The sequence below is a fragment of the Micrasema longulum genome, unplaced genomic scaffold, assembly GCF_059751315.1.
Source record: "Micrasema longulum isolate JH-2025_06_02 unplaced genomic scaffold, ASM5975131v1 h1tg002975l, whole genome shotgun sequence".
Taxonomy (NCBI): domain Eukaryota; kingdom Metazoa; phylum Arthropoda; class Insecta; order Trichoptera; family Brachycentridae; genus Micrasema; species Micrasema longulum.
In genome coordinates this window covers 25528-47287 of record NW_028280088.1, presented here as the reverse complement: position 1 = coordinate 47287, position 21760 = coordinate 25528, and positions in this window count along the sequence as shown.

Here is a 21760-nt window from a genome sequence, read left to right as displayed (position 1 = left end):
TTATTTGTAAAAAAGTCGGCAAAATCAGTGGCAGTAGCGCTTGTGTTAGATGTCTCTGCTATACAGTCACCACGAACAGATTGAAGGCTTCGCCAGAGTTGTTTTGGAGACTTTTTCTGTTCAGTGATTTTTGTACACCAGAAACTAGATTTTATTTCTTTTATAAATGTCCTATAAGAGGCTTGCATATCTAACCATATTGATCGGTCCAAAGTTGACAGTGTGTTTCTGTATTTGCGTTCTAGACGTCTTAGCTCTTTTTTTTTTAGTCGACAATTTTCGTCAAACCATGCATCAGATTTCCTTTTTCGAATAGTTTTCGTAGTAAATGGTGCATGTTTGTCTATCAGGTTAGATAGTACCTCATTGTACAACCCAACCAATTGATCGACGTCGTTTGAGCGACGGTCAATGTCCGGACCAATCAACGATGTCAGAAGTTCGGATTTAAAATGTTCTAAATTTAATTTTCTCCATGGCCTTGATGCGAGTGTTTTGTAAGTTGGTGTTGGTTTTTGGATATTAATTTTACAGTGCACTAATCTGTGGTCTGAAAGTCCGATGTCTGTTACAAAAACTGTGATTTTTTTATCACAATTCCGTCGTATTATAACATCAAGTGTACCTCCCGCATCATGTGTAGGGGTATTTACTTCTTGTGAACAATCGAAATCACTTAAAAGTGCATTAAAACGAACCGATTCTGAATCCGTCTTGCGGTCGAAACGAATGTTCAGATCTCCAGTTACGTATGTTACTTCTGTACGAGTGATGGCCCATTCAAGTAAAGATTTTATTTCCGAATAAAATTTCCGAGGTGGTGCTTTAGAACCTGGTCTATAAATTGTGATTAAGGTAAAATGGTTGCTGCCTGCGCTAACCCTACAGCCAATGCATTCAAAAGTTGTGTAGAGTGGTATTTTAATTTTTGTTAATTTAAGCTGATTTTTTGTTAGTACAATAATTCCACCGTGGTTCGTCCATGTTATATTATTTTTCTTATGAACGGTTTCAATGGATGGTTTCCGTGCCTAATTCTATGTCACTTTTCTATGTCACTTTTCTATAGCACACGTTACATAACGCAACGTTACAATACGCAACGTTACATAAGGCAGTTTGGAAAAAATATAAACTGATTCTCTCTGAAGCAGTGTATATCTGTGAGTGAATCCAACCAATTTCAGAGTCTCCACAAAGGACAGATAAAAATTACAAAAATAATTTATATACTTCCCCAGCGGTATGCAAACTCCGCGTCTGTTCTTATCTCGGAGAGGAAAAAGAATTGGTCGCCCAAAACAAAGACGAAAACAATGAGAATTGTCGGGATTTTTTTATTTATTAAGTTTAGATACGCTTTCGATATGCAATATTTATTTACGATTTCCCGCGATACGAGTGTCGTGTCGCCATAAATATCAGCAAGATGGACGTCCTCCCCCGCCCGCGCCCCCGGCCCACCCGCACTCCGCACCCCACACCACACACAACCAATTTAATACGTTTTTGAACAAGCAAAACATAATTCAAATTGAAACTGGTTGTATTTTTAACACTTGTTATAATCATAATCATTCCTCTCTCCGCATTCGGTGGATAGGGCACTGCATTTGTAAACCAAATGCATCGTATTTCGATTATTTTTTATATGAAGATTAGGTCCTACCCTTCAGGTGCCATCCAGTAACAATGAAATATTGTATTTTAAACAACCTATAAAATTGATATTTCACCTCCGCCCTGCCAGGAATAGAACTTCAAGAATGGTAGACGAACGCGCCAACCATTAAACGAGGCGGATTTATCCTCACTGGATTTTCGTATTCAGTATTTTTACCTGAGAGCAGCCATCTTGTCGAAAACACTCGTCCATAATTCAAGTTTTATTTCACACAGAGAATTTTTTTCTTCAACCGCCTGAACACAGAAAATATTAGAATCACAGAATGGAAATCCTAAACGTTGGTAATAATTTCTAAATAGACCGCTGATTTTTTTAGTCGAACGGTTTGGAATTGACCATCTCATCTTCAAAAAAAATAAAAATTGATTTAAAGCACATTTTAAGCAAACAAACCATACCTTTGTTTAGGCACTCTAGACTGGAGAGGATAGAACGCCACTTTAGTATGTCTTTGCATACAGACCTCACTTCCTTTTCATTCATACGTCTTCTCGTGCACGCGATTTGGTGATGCCATGCCTGTCTCGGTCTTCCTAGTTTTCTGCATCCGTCGACATTCGCACTGAAAATAGTTTTGGCCGTTCTTTCGCCATCCATTTGCTCTCATGTCCAAACCAACACGAACCTCCTTCCTTGATATTGTCGATAATGTTTGTATCAGCCTCACACAATCTACGGATCTCAATATTTCGCACCATGGGGTACCACGCAAGGGTGCCATAAGAAAAAAAAAGTGTTTTGAGTTAATTATGACATTTAATAGAATTTGAAACGGTTTACACTGCACCAAATTGCCATAACTAAAAAGTTCTTTAAAACCGCTTAAGGAGTGCATAATAACACTCCAACATGTTTTTTTTTAATAATACGTCAAGATTGCCATAATACGAATTGAGGCAATCATAACATATAAAATAAATAAATAAATATTACATTTATTGAGTGTCAAAATTAACAAGAATGAAATATATTTTCTATATAATTAATACATTTATTTATAATTAATAAATAATTGTTGTTATCTTTAAATATATAATTCCTCTGTACGTGTGATTTTACCGTACTCCTCGAAAACGGCTTAGCCGATTTTTGTGCGGTTTTTAGAGAAATATAGATCTTTGCGCTGTTCGTGTTCGTAGATATTAAAATCTTCAATCAAATATGTAAAAAATAAGTAAGGAGCATAAATGTTTTATTCATCGATCTACCAGGGCTGCATTTGAGGAGAATGCATTTGCAAAAAAATGGGAATATATTGTTTTTTGTGTATAAAAAAGTTTGTTTTTGAATGTATACAAACAGCATTTATTTTTTGTGGATCTTAATCAGATTCTTTCCTTAAATTCCTAATAATTTCTACCAATTTATTTATTTTCGTTGGATTTTTGGTAACATTAAGATAATATTAAATTCAAAACATTTTTAAAATCGTATTCTTACATAAGTACACCCCTTTGCTGGTGAGACGACCGGAGTTTGACGTTTGCAAAAAGAATGCCATATTTGAAAAAAAAAAAAATATGTTTTGGAATTAAACTATAAACAAGTACCTAGGTATCTACTAATCAATGAAAAGTATTTTTCCAAGTTAATAGCAGGCAAGCCAACAACAAAGGTCAACAAGGGATAAGGGTCCGCTAGTTGAACTCGTATATTACGGTATCATTAAATTATTGATATTATACAAAAATTGCGAATATCAAATATTGAAAGTAGTTTTTCTCAGTTTGGCACATTAATGTAGACTTTAATTCAATTCAATTCAATTCAATTATTAAAAATAATACATACATAACAAACTAAAATTTAAGATTTAAGTATTATAAAAAGACATAAAATACATAAAGAGACTCTTGTCAAAATAGTAGGAAGTAGGAGAATCCTGCTCCGGAAAATCTCTTTGGATAAATGGAACAGATCCAGAGCGATGTTTTTCAGCATAGCGGTAGCACTTCCAACAGGCAATAACCATCGGCAGGTTGGTTCTGTATATCGGAATATGAAACAATCTATGCTGACGCTGTCTCGATAAAAATTGAAGTTTGAAGGCTTGAAACACTCTAAACGGGGGGGTGCTATTTGTGCATCTGTCATAAATAAGTGCACTTAAATCTTATTTAGTACCAAAAATTGAAAAATAAAACGTATGAATACTTTCGTTTTTTAGTTGTTATCAAAAAGAAATGATTGATTTACGATTTGATTATATTTCAGTATGGCAAATTAAGCCCTTTACTATGTTTAGTGCGCAATTTTCTTTCAGGATTGATGGGAAATATTTCAGGCGGTAGACTGCCGCATGCCGTGATACTGAAATACTGAAAACTGAATTCCATTAACACAATAATACTGTGTTCTTTACGGCATTTGTTTATTTATCTCGCAATCAAATCCGTATATAATTGACCCGTGTTGTTTTAAATCTAATTTTTAATTATTCCGTGTTTTTTAATTGCCTTTAAAATAAGCATATTTTAAGTATGTTCAAATGTTTCTAGACAAGGCTAGATTTCTCTCTCTAGGGAGTTATTGAGTTTGAAATTTATTGCAACAGAGAAGGGAAATAATTTTGTCTAGATGGAAATATGGAAGGCTATATTTCAGCATTCTGCCTTTGTCCGAATATTTACATTTTCTCAACTTTTCCATACGTAAGTTTTGGTGGTGTAAAAGAGCTAAAACCTTTATTGATGTGGGTAAAACTTATCGGGTTGAATTTTTTCACCTACTAGGCAACTTTTTCAAATAATTTTTTAGTACATTATATAGAATGGAATACAAAATATTTTTTTATATCCACATGAATTATTTCAGGTCTGATAAGGTTTAATAATCACCTTAAACACTAAAGAACGTTACTATTCTGCCCGTGTATGAACATTCATGTGGATTTAATTTCTTGATATTATGACATATATACCAGCCAAAAAACACTTTTTAAAAATTCTTGTTTGGATTTATCAATAGACAGTGCGGAACGATTGCACTATTTGAGTGATAATGATAAGTTGTTACTATTCTCATAGTCAACTAAACAAAATTGTTAAGTTAGAACTGACGTATAGAATTTATTTAAATTTAAAAAACTAATGTAAAAAAAATTAACAACGCGATCGCATCGTAAATCGTATTTCTGCATAGATTTCCATGACTGATTGTTATGCAAATGACGCCTTATTTTGCCCTAATACACGTTTATTAAATACGCCAAGTATTTGCCCTTGTTGGGGACGCCTTTATATATATACACACACACACACACACACTCACGTACATACACACGGGCACACTGCATACTATCACAGCATTCGCCTTTATTGTGGTCACTGCATTCTTTTCAAATGCGATCTAAGCCACCCACTGCAGTAGGCCAGAATTGCTGAAATTTCGCTGTAATTTCAAATGCATTTTTAGCATTTTTATTTTTATCGCGTTTGCCATAGGTAGGTACTGTTCTACTCCGAAATTTATGATCCTTGTTTATTTTCAACAATCGCATGCTTTAAATCTACCCGTGGAATATATTTATTTTTGCCTGAATATCAAGTTTCAAAAATCACGCGCTGATATTGCTTTAACGGAAAAACTTTTTAAAAAATAGCGGAATAAAGGAATAATTTTTATTACCGTATTTCCTCGATTATAAGATGCACTCTTATTTTTTGTGACCAAAGAAAATAATATTACGAAAAATCATAAAAAAATATTTAAAAATAATTCTCAGATAATCACCTTTAAAATGTTTTATGGCATTTAAAACAGAACTTTTCTAAAGTTACTCGTTGACAATTGGCTAGGAAGCAATATAAATATATTTTTAAAAATACCATATGATAGATTTCAGGGGGTAGTTAGAGAATACCATAAATATATATTAAAATATAAATACATATGTTAAAATAAAATATTTAAAAAACTAAGTCAACTTTAAATAACAGCTGTTTTTTTTATGTTTATTTTATTTATTTTATTTTATTTTATTTATTTGGATAATCAACAGCTTTAATTATCTTATATACAAATATATTTAACAAAACAAATAACAAATAAGCCAATTACAGGTTTTCCCAAGTAGCATCACAGTAAGTTTAAAAAGATTCTCGAACATAAAATGAATAATAATTTAATGTAAATTCAAAAGAAAAGAAAAAATACTTTTTTTGAAAATATAAATTTTGAAAGCAAACGCCGTACGTCATTAAGATTATTTGCAAATAAATCTATGTTAAATGATTTATTTATTACATTAAAATTATTAAAAGTTCGCCATAAATATGAATTTTGCCTATAATTAGATGAAACAAGAGGTATGTGGAGAAGAGGGTTATTTCTTAAAACTTTGGAAGGAACATTGATAGAAAGTTTTCATAGTAGTTCAGGACAGTCGATTGAACCAGAGGCAATTTTTAGTAAATAAATTATATCCGCTATTTCACGACGTTTTTGCAGAGGCAATAGGGAGATAAGGCTTTCACATATTAATATTAATACATTAAATTTTTTTACATGAAGGTAAGATGAAGAAGGTATAAACGTCAATAAATTGCAACTTCATAATACAATTTAACAATTAATAAATTAATCTCAACAAACGAATAAATTCAAATCAACAAACTAAAATAAATAAACACGAATTTTATGTCAAGCTGACTTGTCCTGCAAATATTCTTCGACTCTATAATAGCTCCTAACAAACAGCCTGTGCTTGACCAAATTTCAAATATTCTTTCTTGGCAAAGCATGAATTTCAAGAGGTACCTTGTTGCAGAATCGTATGTAGTTTGAGGCAAAAAAAAAATTTTTCACCTTCCTGTGACAGACGATCGAGCTATGCTGCATTTGCTTTAATAATGCAGTACCCTATGTACCACCAGGTACAGAAATAGGTTTGATAATTACGATATATAATACTTTTATGTGATCTATTTTGCCTGCAGTAACTCAGATTTATCTTTAAGCTATTTACTAGTACAATATTTGAGTTTGTCCAAATGTTCGTAGACATAAGACTGGATTTCACCCCCTCGGGAGTCATTCAGATTAACAAATTACAACAGGGATGGAGAATACTTGGACTACTCAAATATTGTAATGAAACCAACTGGTCCAAGAAGAAGTTTAAAAATTGAAAAATTGTTTTCAGGCGTTGCCTAGTGTGTAAAATAATTCAGTCAGATGAATCTCTTCACAACAATAAAGGTTTCAGCTCTTTAACTTCACTAAAATCAACAAATGGAACAATTGAAGAAATATGGATGTTCAAACAAAGGCAAAATGGTTAATGTTACACAGTGTGTAAAGTGGCCACTTAAACCAGCCAATGACAGGTCATAAGCCCTGTAAATGCCTAGATATCCACATTCCCTTTAAGGTATTCTCCATCCCTGTTGTAATTTGTTATTTACTAGTATATTAAACAATACAATAATGATACTTTCGATGTTTATCAAAAATAAAATTTTTAGTTAAGTGGTGTAGGTAATAGAAAAGCAAAGTCATAACATAAATCTCGGTATAACGTTTATACCGAGTTTTTATATCAATCTCCTCGTGTTTCATTGGCGCTCCTCCCTCCCCACCCTCCCCACCCTCCACAGTGCCCAGTACACCGCACGTCAGGTTGGCAAGCTGGCATTAGGCTGGGGTTTTTCACTTTTGTATGCAAATATTTTAAATGCACCTCAATTCGTTTAAATTATGACGCAGCGTAATGGAAAACGGTCTTCGGTTCAATGTATTACCGTATTATGAGAATTACAAAACACGCCACGTAACGTCATACTCGCTATAGAGCAGAGTTGAATTAAATGTAAAGGTGATAATAGATATAAAAAATAAAATATATTCATTTGTTAGTAGAGGATTAAATATTATCAATTTGTAAAGAATTAATGTATATTTTTATTGCTTGCTTGCTTGAGTGAATCCGAAGAAAGACACTTATTACAACTTGACAACAAATTAGATGGAAAACATTTTAGAGGAGGAAATATACAAGTCTAGGCAACTACGGGGCTTTTGACCAGTCACTGGCTGGTTAAAATGGCCACTTTATACACTGCGTAAAATTTACCATTAGATTCATTAAATTCTTCCATCTGTTGATATTTGTGAAGTTAAAGAGCTAATACCTTTATTCATGTGGGTGAGATTCATCTGGTTTAGTTATTTTCACCACGCACTAGGCATCGCCTGATAAGGCAGAATGATGAATGTTACACAGTGTATAAAGTGGCCACTTAAACCAGCCAATGACAAGTCATAAGCCGTAGAAGCCTAGAATTCTAAATTTTCTTCTCTAAAATACTCTCAATCTCTGTTATAATATGTAAATACTAACAGCTCCCTAGAGGGTTGAATACAGTTCTTGCCTACAAAAATTATGTACTAAGTATCTGGTATATAAGAGCACCTGATAAACGGTTGTCTTAAACACTATTTACGTCTTACTCTCGACGGTTTATTCGCGAGCGAGAGAGACAAATGCACGCGTTACGCAGGCCAGTAGCAAAGCGACCTCACCACTACTGCAGTACACCAGTTTTGCGCAGTTGTTTTCTGGCCTTTGTCACGGGTGGTGTCTCTGTTCTCATTGCGAACGTTAGCCAATGTTTTTTTCATGTTTTTAGCAATAAGATTTAAAATATTATCGCTTTTGACTAAAACTATAAATTATTGAAGCAATTGCCCGTGAATACTTCATTTTATCCGATTTAAAGTCTCCCATTCTTTGCATGTGTATTGGATACACAGCACTGTCACACGTGGATGTTTTTGGCACAGAAAAGGAAGGGTTAAGGCTCTCAGGATGCATCCGTAATATTTATGGCCCAGCCAGCCGTATCACCTCCCCTTGATGACGGCTCAATATTCGATAGTTTGCTGTTTTGAGCCCTAGTGAGGTGCCATGTTTTTCATCAATATTCAATAGTTTGTCACATTCGTAGAGGGAAATAGGTGCTATACATGCATTTTATAGGTGACATTTATTTTTGGCCGAGTAAACGTCTGATCTCAAGACAGCTTTCATACCGTTAAATCTACGTATCTAGTGACCCTTATTTTACAAAATTTAAAAATATAACATGATTAAATAAGACTTTTCATTTAAGTAAATTACTAAGCAAATACACTTATAAATTATAATATTATTATGTATTGGAATGTTCTTTTATCGTAAAAATCATGTTATTTTTCATAATTGTATTTGACAAGTAGCACGACACGTGTGGTGTGGTAAATGTGTAACAAACCCATGATTATTATTTAGGGTAGAAAGGGCGTTTGTTATCGTTGTGTATGAATCTTGAAACATCAAAAGAAGTTTCGTAATATGAAATAATTCGTATTAAGGGATGTTTATTATGCCAAGGAAACGTTTATCAAAAGGAAATTAGAAAAAATAGTAGGAACATGAAATTAAAATTCATATAATAATTTTAACTTAGTACTAAGGTATTTATGGATAATGTTTAACTAGATTGAAGCATGGAGCATTGATTCTGTTTTCATATGTCTTATTAATTTATTATATGAGTGTGACACTCAGTTTACTCTGAAGATGGCTCCTGCAATGGTAGCTAAAACGTTGGAACAAATCCAACAGACACGGTTATCACCCAAAAATGAAACAAATTGATAAATTAATATAATTAATAATGATCCGTAAAGTTTTAAAAATATTTTAATTATACTGTACACCATATTTTAGGGTCATACTACAAAGCTTCAGAGAAACATTTTTCATGCTGTATTTTTTAAAACATTCAAATATTTTTTTAGTCGAGTGCACACATTTGCTTCTGTTGCCTAAATACTGAAAATATTTATTCATGCTGTGTGATCATAATTATTTGTTTAAAATTTAGCAAAACTAAAAAATAATCTGATATATGCATATGTGGGTGTTCTTATGGAGATTATGGGAAGGAGTGTGAGTGGGGGAAAGTAGAGGGGGTTAAGGAAAGGTAGAAAGAGTTAAACACAGTGTTAGATGAGTGTCGTGCGTCACGATCAGGGTTCTAATTTGCATATCTCCTCAGTTGAGAGTGGAGGGGCAAATGGGACCACATGACTATGGGGACCTCGCTTTAGAATCACCATACAACTTTTGAATCAAATTAATACTATTTTATTATTTTTTACTTGCAAAGGATATCTCAGCCAGCGGAATAGAAATTCTAATCGTTTGTAAAAATATGGGCTTCTTTTAGTTTCCTCGAACGTAGGTCTATCACGATAATCCTCTACTGATATGTAGATGGACGAGATTTGGATAAGGAATGATGTTTTGGGCGTGGCAAATCTTGCCTAATAAAAAACTATGGTGAATTATTAATTTATCCTCACTCTGTATATAATAAATTTGACAAAGACTTACGATATTATAAGTCCCAATGTTTAACAATTAATGAAAAATTAACAAATCCTTAAAAATCAATTATGCCTCAATGTCTAGAATATGTGGACTAGAAAATTATTTCCATGAATCGGGGTTCTTTAGAATTTACTTACTGTATTTCACAGATCTCTTCATCCCTAATGTAGTTAAGGACATAGATAAATTGGTATAGCGAAGTTTTAATTATTGTGAAGATGTAAACAATGTAAATTATTTTACATGTAAAAATTGCATCTCTCGGTTTTGTCTTTGTCTTTCTTTATATTCTGATTTTAGAGTTTATATTTGTACACATTTGATACATATTATAATTGGTATGATTGTGAAGTTTAAATGACAGATGCTGTATTTAATCATTGGTAGATTTTAACAAAACACGTGACGAAAATCTTTTACTTAAAATTAAGGGAGGAACTCATTGTTTTTATGCCAATAGATATATTTAATTACGACAATAATTTGGCACACGATTTATTAGTATAAAAAAAGCTCTAAAAATCATCCGTTTTCTAATTATTATTATCATTACTGATTACAGACGAAAAGTTTAAAAGACCCGCTTCTAAAAGCTACTGCAGGGTGGATCTATTCACCCCAATACATTTTGAGGCTGTTAATGTTTAGATCACAAGCTAGAATTTCCTGAATACAATTTTTATAAACAAATACTATTGTTAATAATAAATATAAACGTATGATATTGATTTGCTATAACATTATTTTTTAAATTAATGTTTCAATGCGGGAGATCAGAGTTTTAAAAAGTGTGTTTAAAGTTACATACATGCATAAAATACAGGTATATAATTAATATAAACGTTTCGATTACGTCGGAACACTATTTTGACATTGGTACGCATGAAAAACATATTTTTCTGTCAAATTTTTCAAATTGAGTGACTTGCCCACTTATCGCAATAAAATATTAGTTATTTAGAAGATCTTCTAATGCCAAACTCATTTTGACCTTTAGAATTATAGTGACCCACTAAGGCCGTTAAGGCTAAAAAGATTTCGATGGGACTCTAGATTTAAAACACGTTTTAACACACACATGCGTATACTACATCTTCTTCTTCATCATATTTTAAGAGATCCTAAGATCTGTGTTACAGAAAACTAGTTGTTTTCCTGAGATGATGAGATCCAACTGTTTCCCCATCTCTCGGATCTTCAGGAGATGTTGACCCCATCTTCAGTCGGACGTTGTCGAGATAGGAATTCATTAACTGCAGTGTACACAAGTATGTCGCCGCTCATTCTGTCCACATGGTCCCGCCAGTATCTTTGCCTGGATCTGCTCCATCGTACGGTATCCTCTATAGTATTACGGATTCGGTCTCGGAACGTTTTTCCAGTAATGGACCTTAAGGCCTTAACTTCAGCAGTTCTGAGTAGCCAAATTGATACAGTTTTAGCCAGCGAAGCGGTTCCACAGCATATAAGTCATGATGGGTCTCACACATATCTTGTACATTCTGACCTTACCGTATAATACATAAGTATACTTACTTTAAAACTCCAATATTTTTTTTGCTTCTTTGCATTGGTTCGCAGGATATTATTCAATAATTTTGGAATTACGCAATTTAATATTTGTTTTCCGAAATAATTTGCGATTCGAGAAACGGTCGAGGTGCGAGAAATTACATATGTTTGTAATGCGGAATTATTGTTATTGGCTTTGCATCGATCAGCCGTTTGACAGAATAAACAAGTACAGTATATTGTTTAGGTGTAAATATAATTATGGCCGAGCTGACAAGTTGTATGTAACGCGCCGTATGTACATTTATCAAGTCCACCAAAATGGCGGCCAGTGTGTTTAACAGTTAGCAGTCAGCAGTTGGAACAAGGTGTATTATTTATATTACTTATAATGTAGTAGATGGTCAGCTAATGAGGTGAGTGTAAACAGCGAGTCTCCAGCTGACGCTATCTCTATCTGTGATCCGTTAACAGATATCCACAACAGAGAGTATAACAATTTAATATGAAGTATAAATAGACGATCTGTATCAGACAATTCGCCCGGAGAGGTTTTAAGCCCCAAATATTCAAGTATTATAATATGTAATTACTCGGGCCCAAACACGTTCAAGTGGATTCAGCGTTAATGCCTTTCTACACGGTGCTTCAAAATTCATAAATATTTTAGAATCTTTTTTTAGATTAGAAAATCTAATCAAATTACACAAAAGAACAGAAAGATGATCTTTAAGTTGATTGTACCTATCTAATTATGCAACAGTATTTTTTAAAATATTTTATTATGGTTATGTTTCGGGTATAAGTATTTACAATATATTTTGAATTTTTTATAATTGCCGTTATTTTGTGATATTTATATTTTTTTGTAAATGTTGTTTTTTTTCCACAAATGTTTCTTATTTAATTTTTTTTTCGTTAAACGTGTAAGCTGTTAAATCAATGAATAAATTAGGTTTAAAAAACAGCGCTTCATAAAATTGGTTATTATATTAAATTCGTACAAAAATTAAGATACAAAAAAAAAATTACTGGACTTTAAATAGCATATTGAAGCTACTTAATTAATAAACACAATTTAATGAGGAAGTTCAGTGCTACGGGAGACAACACTCACCGACGACAACTCGTGACGTCAAAGGTGGAGTAATTTCAAAATTACAAAACTTAAAACAATCATAGCTATAATAATACGTTACATATATATATTATTATATACGTATATTTTTAGTTAGTTGATTAGTTAGTTTGATAGACTGTGAACCCAGCGGAGATGAGACTGATTAGACCCAGTAGTATTGAAAATTATCAATTATCTGAAAAGTAATTTTACAACAAAATCGTACACAAATAATTACCATCCTTTTTTTGACCCAGAACAAATTTTGATAATTAAATGATATTGAAAAAAACCCACAAAATATGCCCAAAATGTGAGTTTTTAAACTGGGTCTAGTCCGACCCACCTCCGCCACGCACATATATGTATTTTTGAGAAGTTTATTTTTTATTTTTTAAAACAACTGAACTTCCTCATGGAACAGCATGTGTTTTAGAGTAACCGTGTATTTATTATAAAGTAACGCATGTATGCGATTAGACACCTTTTATTATCAGCTCAACGTAGTTGATACATATTTATAATACAAGGGTAAAAATTCCGCTTGATTATGAGAACAGGTTATGTGGAATTATTTTTCACGTCTTTAATAATTAATGTTTTGTTTTCTTGATAATTATTTATCTGTTCGATATCAGTAAGTAAAAGAATACAAAAAAAAACAGACATCGAAATGTTTCAATTCACAAATTTAAAATATGATTTTAAATCATTGCATTTTTCCTTGATATTTAGAAAACAGACTAAATACATATGATATTTTGTTATTGTTTTATTTAAACAACCGACGGGTTATAAAATAAACCCTTATGGATTGGTATATAAACAGTTCATCAATTTAAGATACAAAAAATATTAAATTTGTGATCAATCATTTCAACTAATGTTAGTATACAATATGTTAAGTTTATCCAAATTTATACTAACTGGTTCATTAAAAACAAAAACGAAAAATATTTTCAGGCTTTGCCATATGTAGCCGAAATAATTCAACTGGTAAAAAAATGTACCAACTCATATTATTTAATATTTTTATTAGATTGAATTTTTCTACTGACATTTCTTGGTGAAACTGCATTTTGAATATAATAATGACGTATATACTTTTATCCGACTTTTACAGGTAATTTTTACCAGTGACAGGGTTTCGTCGTGATCGACACCAGCTTGACGATGTCGGTCACGACGAAACCCCGTCATTGCTAAAAAGTATCAATGAACGTTGAATAAATCCACATACGTATTTTTATGATAATAATTATATTTTTTATGAAAGGTAATGTTTTTTTACACATATAAATAATTCAATTGGAAAATGGGCACATTTATTTGTGTTTTGGTTTATTTTTTTACTGATCGACCGAAGTTTCGGTTTTGGCTCAGCCAAAACCTGCAGTCGGGATGTGTCGGATTACCTTCGGCTGTACTCGGGTAAAAAATTTACACAAATATGAGTAGATATGTTGTATTTTTGTCCATTCAAATAATCAGTTATTGTATTGCCACTATCTAACACAAAAAATAAAAACTAGACTGACTTTGTGATTTGTTGACTAGAGTTATTGGTTCTAAGATCTTTCATATTTATATTTTTGTCATTCCTTTGTTATTTTGAGAGAAGCAGATATTTAACTTTATTATTATATACATATTTTTTCATTTCGTTTCTTTTACATTTATTTTATTGAACATAATTTAAATTATTGTTTTGAGTGTAAACAATTTTTTTGGTGTGTGCATGAGTTTCTTACACTAATATACAAAGAAATTGGCAATATTTGTGTACATACTGTTTGTTTACCTAATAAAATAAATAAATAAACTAAATAAATAAATAAGTAATTAGTAAATTCCTATAGCGTACATGGAAGCACTGTTACATTTAAATTATATGTATTACATAACCACTAACCATAAAACTTATGCCTATTATTTCATTGCGTATTTTATTCAACACTTGTTTTAGTGAACTCTATGTTTAACAATAAAAACGCCTAATTTCAGGCGTTTTGAAGTGACTTTTAACTCGTTTCAATAAGCTTCGGTTTCGTCTGAAAGTCTTGTTTCGGTCAGTGACTAAAACAATTTTTTTTAAATGCGTATTATCCTTAAAATAAGTATAATTCCGTTTTCTTTCGCGCAACAGTTACCATTAACACAGTGTAAAGATATTTAGAATTGGCCTTGTAGATCGGTATCTTATCGTGGAGTGTTTTGATTGACAGCTTCTACCATTACCCCCTCCCTGAAGGGCGTGCTGGTGTCAGTCTTACTGTGTCGACTATAGACTGACTATAGTGTTTAGTGTGTAATTCTTACTGCTGCCAGTGGAAAGGCTGGCCTGACAAAACGTAATACAGGTAAACGTCGTTTTACGCCAGGGTTCTGTTCCCTGAGACACTGGCGTAAAAAAATCGGCGTAAAATGAACACAATTGTAATGAAAATATATGGTGTATGTGTGTCAAAATTCTAAGAAAAAAATTAACATTTTTATTTAATGAATATCCTTTATATTCAAAATAAATTATAAAAAATGTACTTAATAAATACACTTTAAATTCGTTTTCAAAATAAAAAAAAATCTTTTGAAATCAAATTTTTATAAATAGTGATTTTTTATAATAAATACTAACTCACTAGTTCGTCGGTGCTAAATTGAATTCTCACATTATTTTTTAAAAAGCATATAATTTCATTTGCTTTGATTGTTGCTTCCTTTCTTGAAGAATCATGACATAAACTACAAATATTTGTATATTCTTTTAACTTTAATAATAATAAAATAAAAAATATAATCATACCTTTTTATTTTTCTTAAAAACAAAACGAAAACTAACTCGGAAACAATTTCACACACACAATAGGCTGCTCGCATACACGGTAATATAATAAAACAACGCGTAAAAGTGTGTCTGCTATTAGAATCGCGGCGCCTACTAATCGTTGTCTGAAGTCAGCCGAACCGGGGAATCCCACGCCGGCCCTAACCGGCATAATTGTAAGTCGCAGTTTTTGATCGCTACCTCTCTAAAGATGTTTATATGTATATATTACTTAAAGATTAATACAATAATATATATTGGTAACATCATGACAATCAAGCAGATTGTTTGGTGACTTGAGACCGTCATTGAAATTGTTTATGTAGGTACATGTCATTTTCGCGGATGTTTTTTAATGATTATTAAAAATATTACACTAACAAAGTTATGAAGGGATACTCTTTAGCTGGTAGTATAACAGTATTCTTGTAAAGTCCGTTGTTGCACGGAGTGCGGATTGATCACAATCTGGTGTTGGTACCACACTACACAGCACGAGCCTAACAAGACCCAAACTGTTTGCCCTGCCAAATAAGGCCCGTGACGGTCGTGTTGTATGTTGTATATAATATTATATATTTGTATTTTTAATAAAAAGTGTGCCTTGGCTCTAAATATGCTAAACAGTAAAATCTGTTCTCACTGAGTTAAAAACAAATCAATTCACGCACCATTCACACGTCATTTAAAGTTTTTTTGTTCATAATTTGTGAAAATACTCGCATATATAATGAGATTAATTCATGTAAATGCATGTATATATTTGTCCTACAATAATTATAAACAAAAACCCAAAAAATCTTTCAATCTTGGAGGATAAATACATGGAATATAAATTAAGGATTTTTTGTAGATAAAAACAATCTTATGAAAAGGTGATTTAAAACATTGTAATCAAATAAAGAATCTAAAACAAATTGTACTTAGAGTATGTATTAAAAGTGAGGATGGATAGTCGTAATTAGCTTTCAAAATGTCGCAATATTATGGGTATGCATTATATTAATTTTATTTTACATTATTGCAAACCATAGAATATATCATTCCTATTCCGATTACGCGAATATTTATTACTTACTTTTACTTGCAGCTATGCATGCGTGGCATTAGGGAGAAATTAGTTAATTAATTAGTTTTGTCTTTAAACAACAAGAATTTTATATAACGATGCATTTTTTCGGGATAAAAAGAAGCCAGTATTCATTGCCGGTCCTCGAACTACAGCTATGCGACGATCGACGCGGAAGAACAGAAAAACGACGATCCGTTGAACGTAGCATCTTTATTCTGTTTTGGTATTAATTTATTTTTCCAGTAAGAAGTTTCTCGAGGGAGTGATATATTTGATTTTTATTGGGATAATAACTTGTGACACTTGTCACCTCTCCGGCTATGCCAACGCAAAAAATCACGTTAATTGGCCGCTTCGTCGACGTAAAAGAGAATACATTTTCCCAGTGAGAATTTTCCTGAGGGGGTGATGAATAGTAGCCTATGCTCCGGCTATCCTTATGCAGAAAATCACTTTTGTCGGTTGCTTCGTTGTGACGTGAAGGAAACAAACATACTTTAGCATTTATAATATTAGTAAATTAAAAATATCGTTCTCAAGATCTATAACATGAACTGCTGGGTATATAACCTTTAGATTAATAAGGTTTTTTATTGTAAATATTTCTAGATTTTTATTATAAGGAAAGACAATAGTATACGCATTAACAGGACTTTGCACAGTGTGTTAAGTAATCATTTAAACCTGTCAAATGCTTTAACTTCCAAATTCCTTTCAGAAAAAAGTTTTCCACCTCTGTTAAAATTCTGTAAATATTCTCAATAACGAAAAACAGAAATAACTTTTACAAAATTTGAGTTTGTCCAAATGTTCGTAGACAAGACGTATAGAAATTGAAAAAATAAGATTTTCAGGCGTTGCCTACATAAAGGTTTCAGCTCCTTAACTTTACAAACATCAACAAACGAAAGAATTGAAAGAATATAAATGTTCAAATATGGGCAGAATGGTGAATGTTACACAGTGTGTAAAGTAGCCACTTAAACCAGCCAATGACGGGTCACAAGCCATGTAAATTCCTAAACTTCCATATTCCCTTATTTGAAGTATTCTTTATCCCTGTTGTAATTTGTAAATATAAATAGCTGTTTCCTTTTGTTTTATGAACTTAAATTACGTCAATATTCTTATGTATACCTTTGAATGTAGACTATACAATGTGCCATGTACATTCACATTCACATCAATCTCTGAATAAGATAAGCATATAATTATGATCCTTATCACTTCACTACCGAAATACTATTTTCCAAATAAACCATTGTCGGACTGTCAATCAAATCACATACCCATTTACATCGAGTCAGGGCTGTCGACCAGTGAGTGTTATAATAAACCTTATATGAATATATTCGTGACAGGATTATTACATACAATTTTACAAATACCGTCAAAAGATTTGTTACCACTACTACCATCACGCCATTTTCCCGTAGGGGTAGGCGGTAGATTTGAAAGATTTTTTACATAAAAAAAAGAAATATGCTGTACCTCTCCAAAAAAGCGACAAGCTCTTCTGCTTTGAGAGAGAGACTTACATTGACTTAATATTAAATTGTTTTATTTAAAAAATGTGTAATAATGTTAACAAAATAAAAATATTTTTTATTACTCATTTAGGTGATTTTTTTGCATGGTATTCATTTAATTACATACATAAATACAATGCAGCACCTTGGAAATAAACATAAACTCGTAAATAAATCAGTTTTAACCTTATGTATTTTATAAATGAGAAAAATAATAATACAGAAATACTTATTAAAATAGAAATGCTGTTTTTACTCAGGTTCAGAAAAATTCTTTAAATTTACTTTGAATTCATTTAATGACATGATAGTTAATGAACTTTAAATAGTTTTAAGTTCATACGGGAAGATTATTATAATTTTGTATTCCTTTGAAAACAAAAGTATTATGACCATGGATTGCGCGAAACTTAAAAGTTTTGGTGTTATTTTGGTATTTGATTGATTTATTCATCTCAAAATAGTTTTTTTTTCTTATATACAAATTTGTCCAATAAAATTTATTTTGTAAATAGTGGAACTTTAAATGATTGGATGGCGTTCTTATGATTTGCCCAAATATTTCATTTTAAGGGGCATTTTCAACGAGTTGTAAATAACTCGCTATTAGAAAATGGGATCAAGTTGGGATAGTGTGGGAATCGAACCACGGACCTTTGAGCCGTGAGTCCGAGACACTAACTACGGGACCACAACCCGATCTTGATGATGGTCATTGTACTATTTTAAGGAAATTAAATATATTAACATATGCATGAACAATAACATATTGTAATAATATTTATTACAATATAAAACAATGTTAAAATGATAGGAATTAGCTCTAGGAATTTTCTTTGTATTTACATTAAAGATTAAAGGTTGTACGAATTGTATAATTTTCAATGCGAAGTTTTTATTATAATTTTATCTATTATGAGTATAGTGTTGAACATGAAGATATTGAAGAATAACAAAATATACTTTAAGGTTCAAGAAATGTTCATATTTTATAATTGTTCATTTTTAAAACAAAGGGAATTTTTAATTTTACCATATTTACATGTTACACGTGTAAACACCAAAGCTTAAAAAAAATCGCTTTACAAAAAACGAAATATTTGTTTGTACGTGCTACAAAAAAGATTTTTATTCTAAAGGTTGAAAGGCATATTTAAGAAGTAAAATCTTATATAAATAAATGCTTTAAGGCACGTTGGTATAAAAAAAAAGATAAATTGCTGGTTTAGATTAAATGATTATCTTGTTTTAGAAAGTCCCCCTATTTATACAAAGTTGTTAAGGCATTAGAATACATAATATTATTTCTAGAGTAAGATACCATGTATGGTCCTTGAAGAGCTTTCATTACCTACTTCTGCACCGTAAATGTGGGTTTCATGATTCTTTATCCTGAATCGTGATAGTGAAAATTATTTACAGAGTACTCGGTAATAAGGGAGGTGATTTCGTGTATATTTTTCAAATTCGAGAATATACAGGGTGTTCATTAAACTCTGTCACACCCGAAACCACGATGATCAGTATGAGCAAGAAGACACATTGGCACATTAAAATATTTTTTTAGAGCTAATAAAATTTAAAAAAATAAAATATCAAAAAAAGCAAATGTTTGCTTACTTCTGCAGGGCAGAAACGAGGAGGGTGAGGGGGTAGTCTGATTCTGCGCCGCGCTTCCCTCACTTCTCATTTGTTTTTTTTTATATTTTATTTTTTTATAAATTTCTTTGTCATAAATATTTTATATGTCTTCTTGCCCATACTGATCACTGTGGTTTGGGATGTGACAGGGTTTAAAGAACACCCTGTATAGTCAGTGAAATAAGTCAGTTAATTTATGTCGAAATCGGAAATCTCTATAAGTAACATAAAAAATGTGAATGCAAAAAAAAGGTAGGTGGGTATGAAAAACTATAAAGACCACTTACGTCAAATAAATAGACACGCTATTTCTATACTAACTACACCTATTCTCTAAATAAAGCAAATCTTTTTAATAAGTATAACTAATTATCTATTTATTCTATAAATTTTATGATTATATTTACAAATATAACACTATTATATATATGTTCTATTTTTCTAGTGCAAATAGAGCATTTTTTCTTGACATATACGACATATGTATATGTGGTTTCACGTCCGATTACAATAAAATTGCATTAGGCATTTATATATTAATACACATAGACATGCCCTAAGACTCAAAAATGATGACACTTAACTCATGCCCGAGAGCTTAGTTATGACTAACGCGTATTTAGTCGATCTTCGACCGCCAGCCAAGCGTGACGTTTAGAATCCAAACCAAAATTACTGCTTGTGTCATGAAAACGTATAAAAACCTTTCGGATAAACATTGTAAAGAGGATTGCGTAACTTTTTATTGATAAATATTTGTTCATGAGTGGTTAACAAAGCTTAAAACAATTACTATTTCAATATAAATATTATTTTTGGTCAACTTCAAATTACGCCTAGCGGCGCAATAACGAAGCTTTTGTTACTTATAGAACTGCACTGATAGGAATACGTTTTTTTTAAATATAATAAATGTGAGTTCGTATTATTTTTGCATTCCCAAAAATCCAGTGAAAATAAACAAATAGGTCAAATTTATAAGGAAATTAAGCAAAAATATTTATATTTAATAATAAGCGAGATAACATCATGTTATATTGGAATATTTACATGCGCAATGCACGAGTAGAGGGTACCCTCGCTTGCTACTTACTAGATAAAGGAAGTATGCATACAGGTACGCCTAATCCAAAATAATGACAAATTCTTCAACAAAAGCTCTTCTCATACGTCATCACCATAAAGACGCCGTGTGTACATTTCCCGCGTAAACATACCCCGTTTCTTCATTTTCTATGCATTTTCAAATAGTGGAATGTTTACACGTCAACAGAGCGCGGGCGGTTAAATTTCCCGCGCGCGCCACTTGATGTCACGGAACAAAAATATTCATATTTGTGTTGCCTGGAGATAAACAAGGCAATGTTGGCAGTCATTCTCCAATAGTAATGTGTTCGTAAATGCAACCCGCAGATGTCATCGCACCGTCTCAGAATTCTCCGCTATTTGCGAACAGCAAATTGTTGGTCCCAAAGGGTGACATTTTGACGTCTTTTGCTATTTTCCCGGTGACACGTTGGCGCAAAGCTTTGTGGCGTATACCTATTGCATCCCTAATTCTAACGTTTATAATTTTATGACAAATATAATGCCTTTATTTCTATGTCAGTATTTTTGTTTGGTTTATAATAAAGTTTGATAATGTGTACGAAGGCACAGTATTAATGATTTTTTAAGAAGATTTTTCGAAATCATTACTAAAAAAATAGGGTTTTCCACATGCAACTTTCATTGTTTTCTGAACTGATATCCGAAGCATTTAATAGGAATACTTACATTTTTATGATTAACCCAAATATTTTAATTTTGTGGATATTTTCAGTTAAAATAAACCGTATTGTACGTATATATTATACATATATAATCTAAATAACCGTATTAAAAAATAGAAAAGAAGTTGTCGTAAAGCGGGGTTTGAATCTACTCGATTCCGCAAAACTACCACAAGACTAAATTATTGTTTTCAGAGATTCTATTTCATTTTATAAAAATATTTTC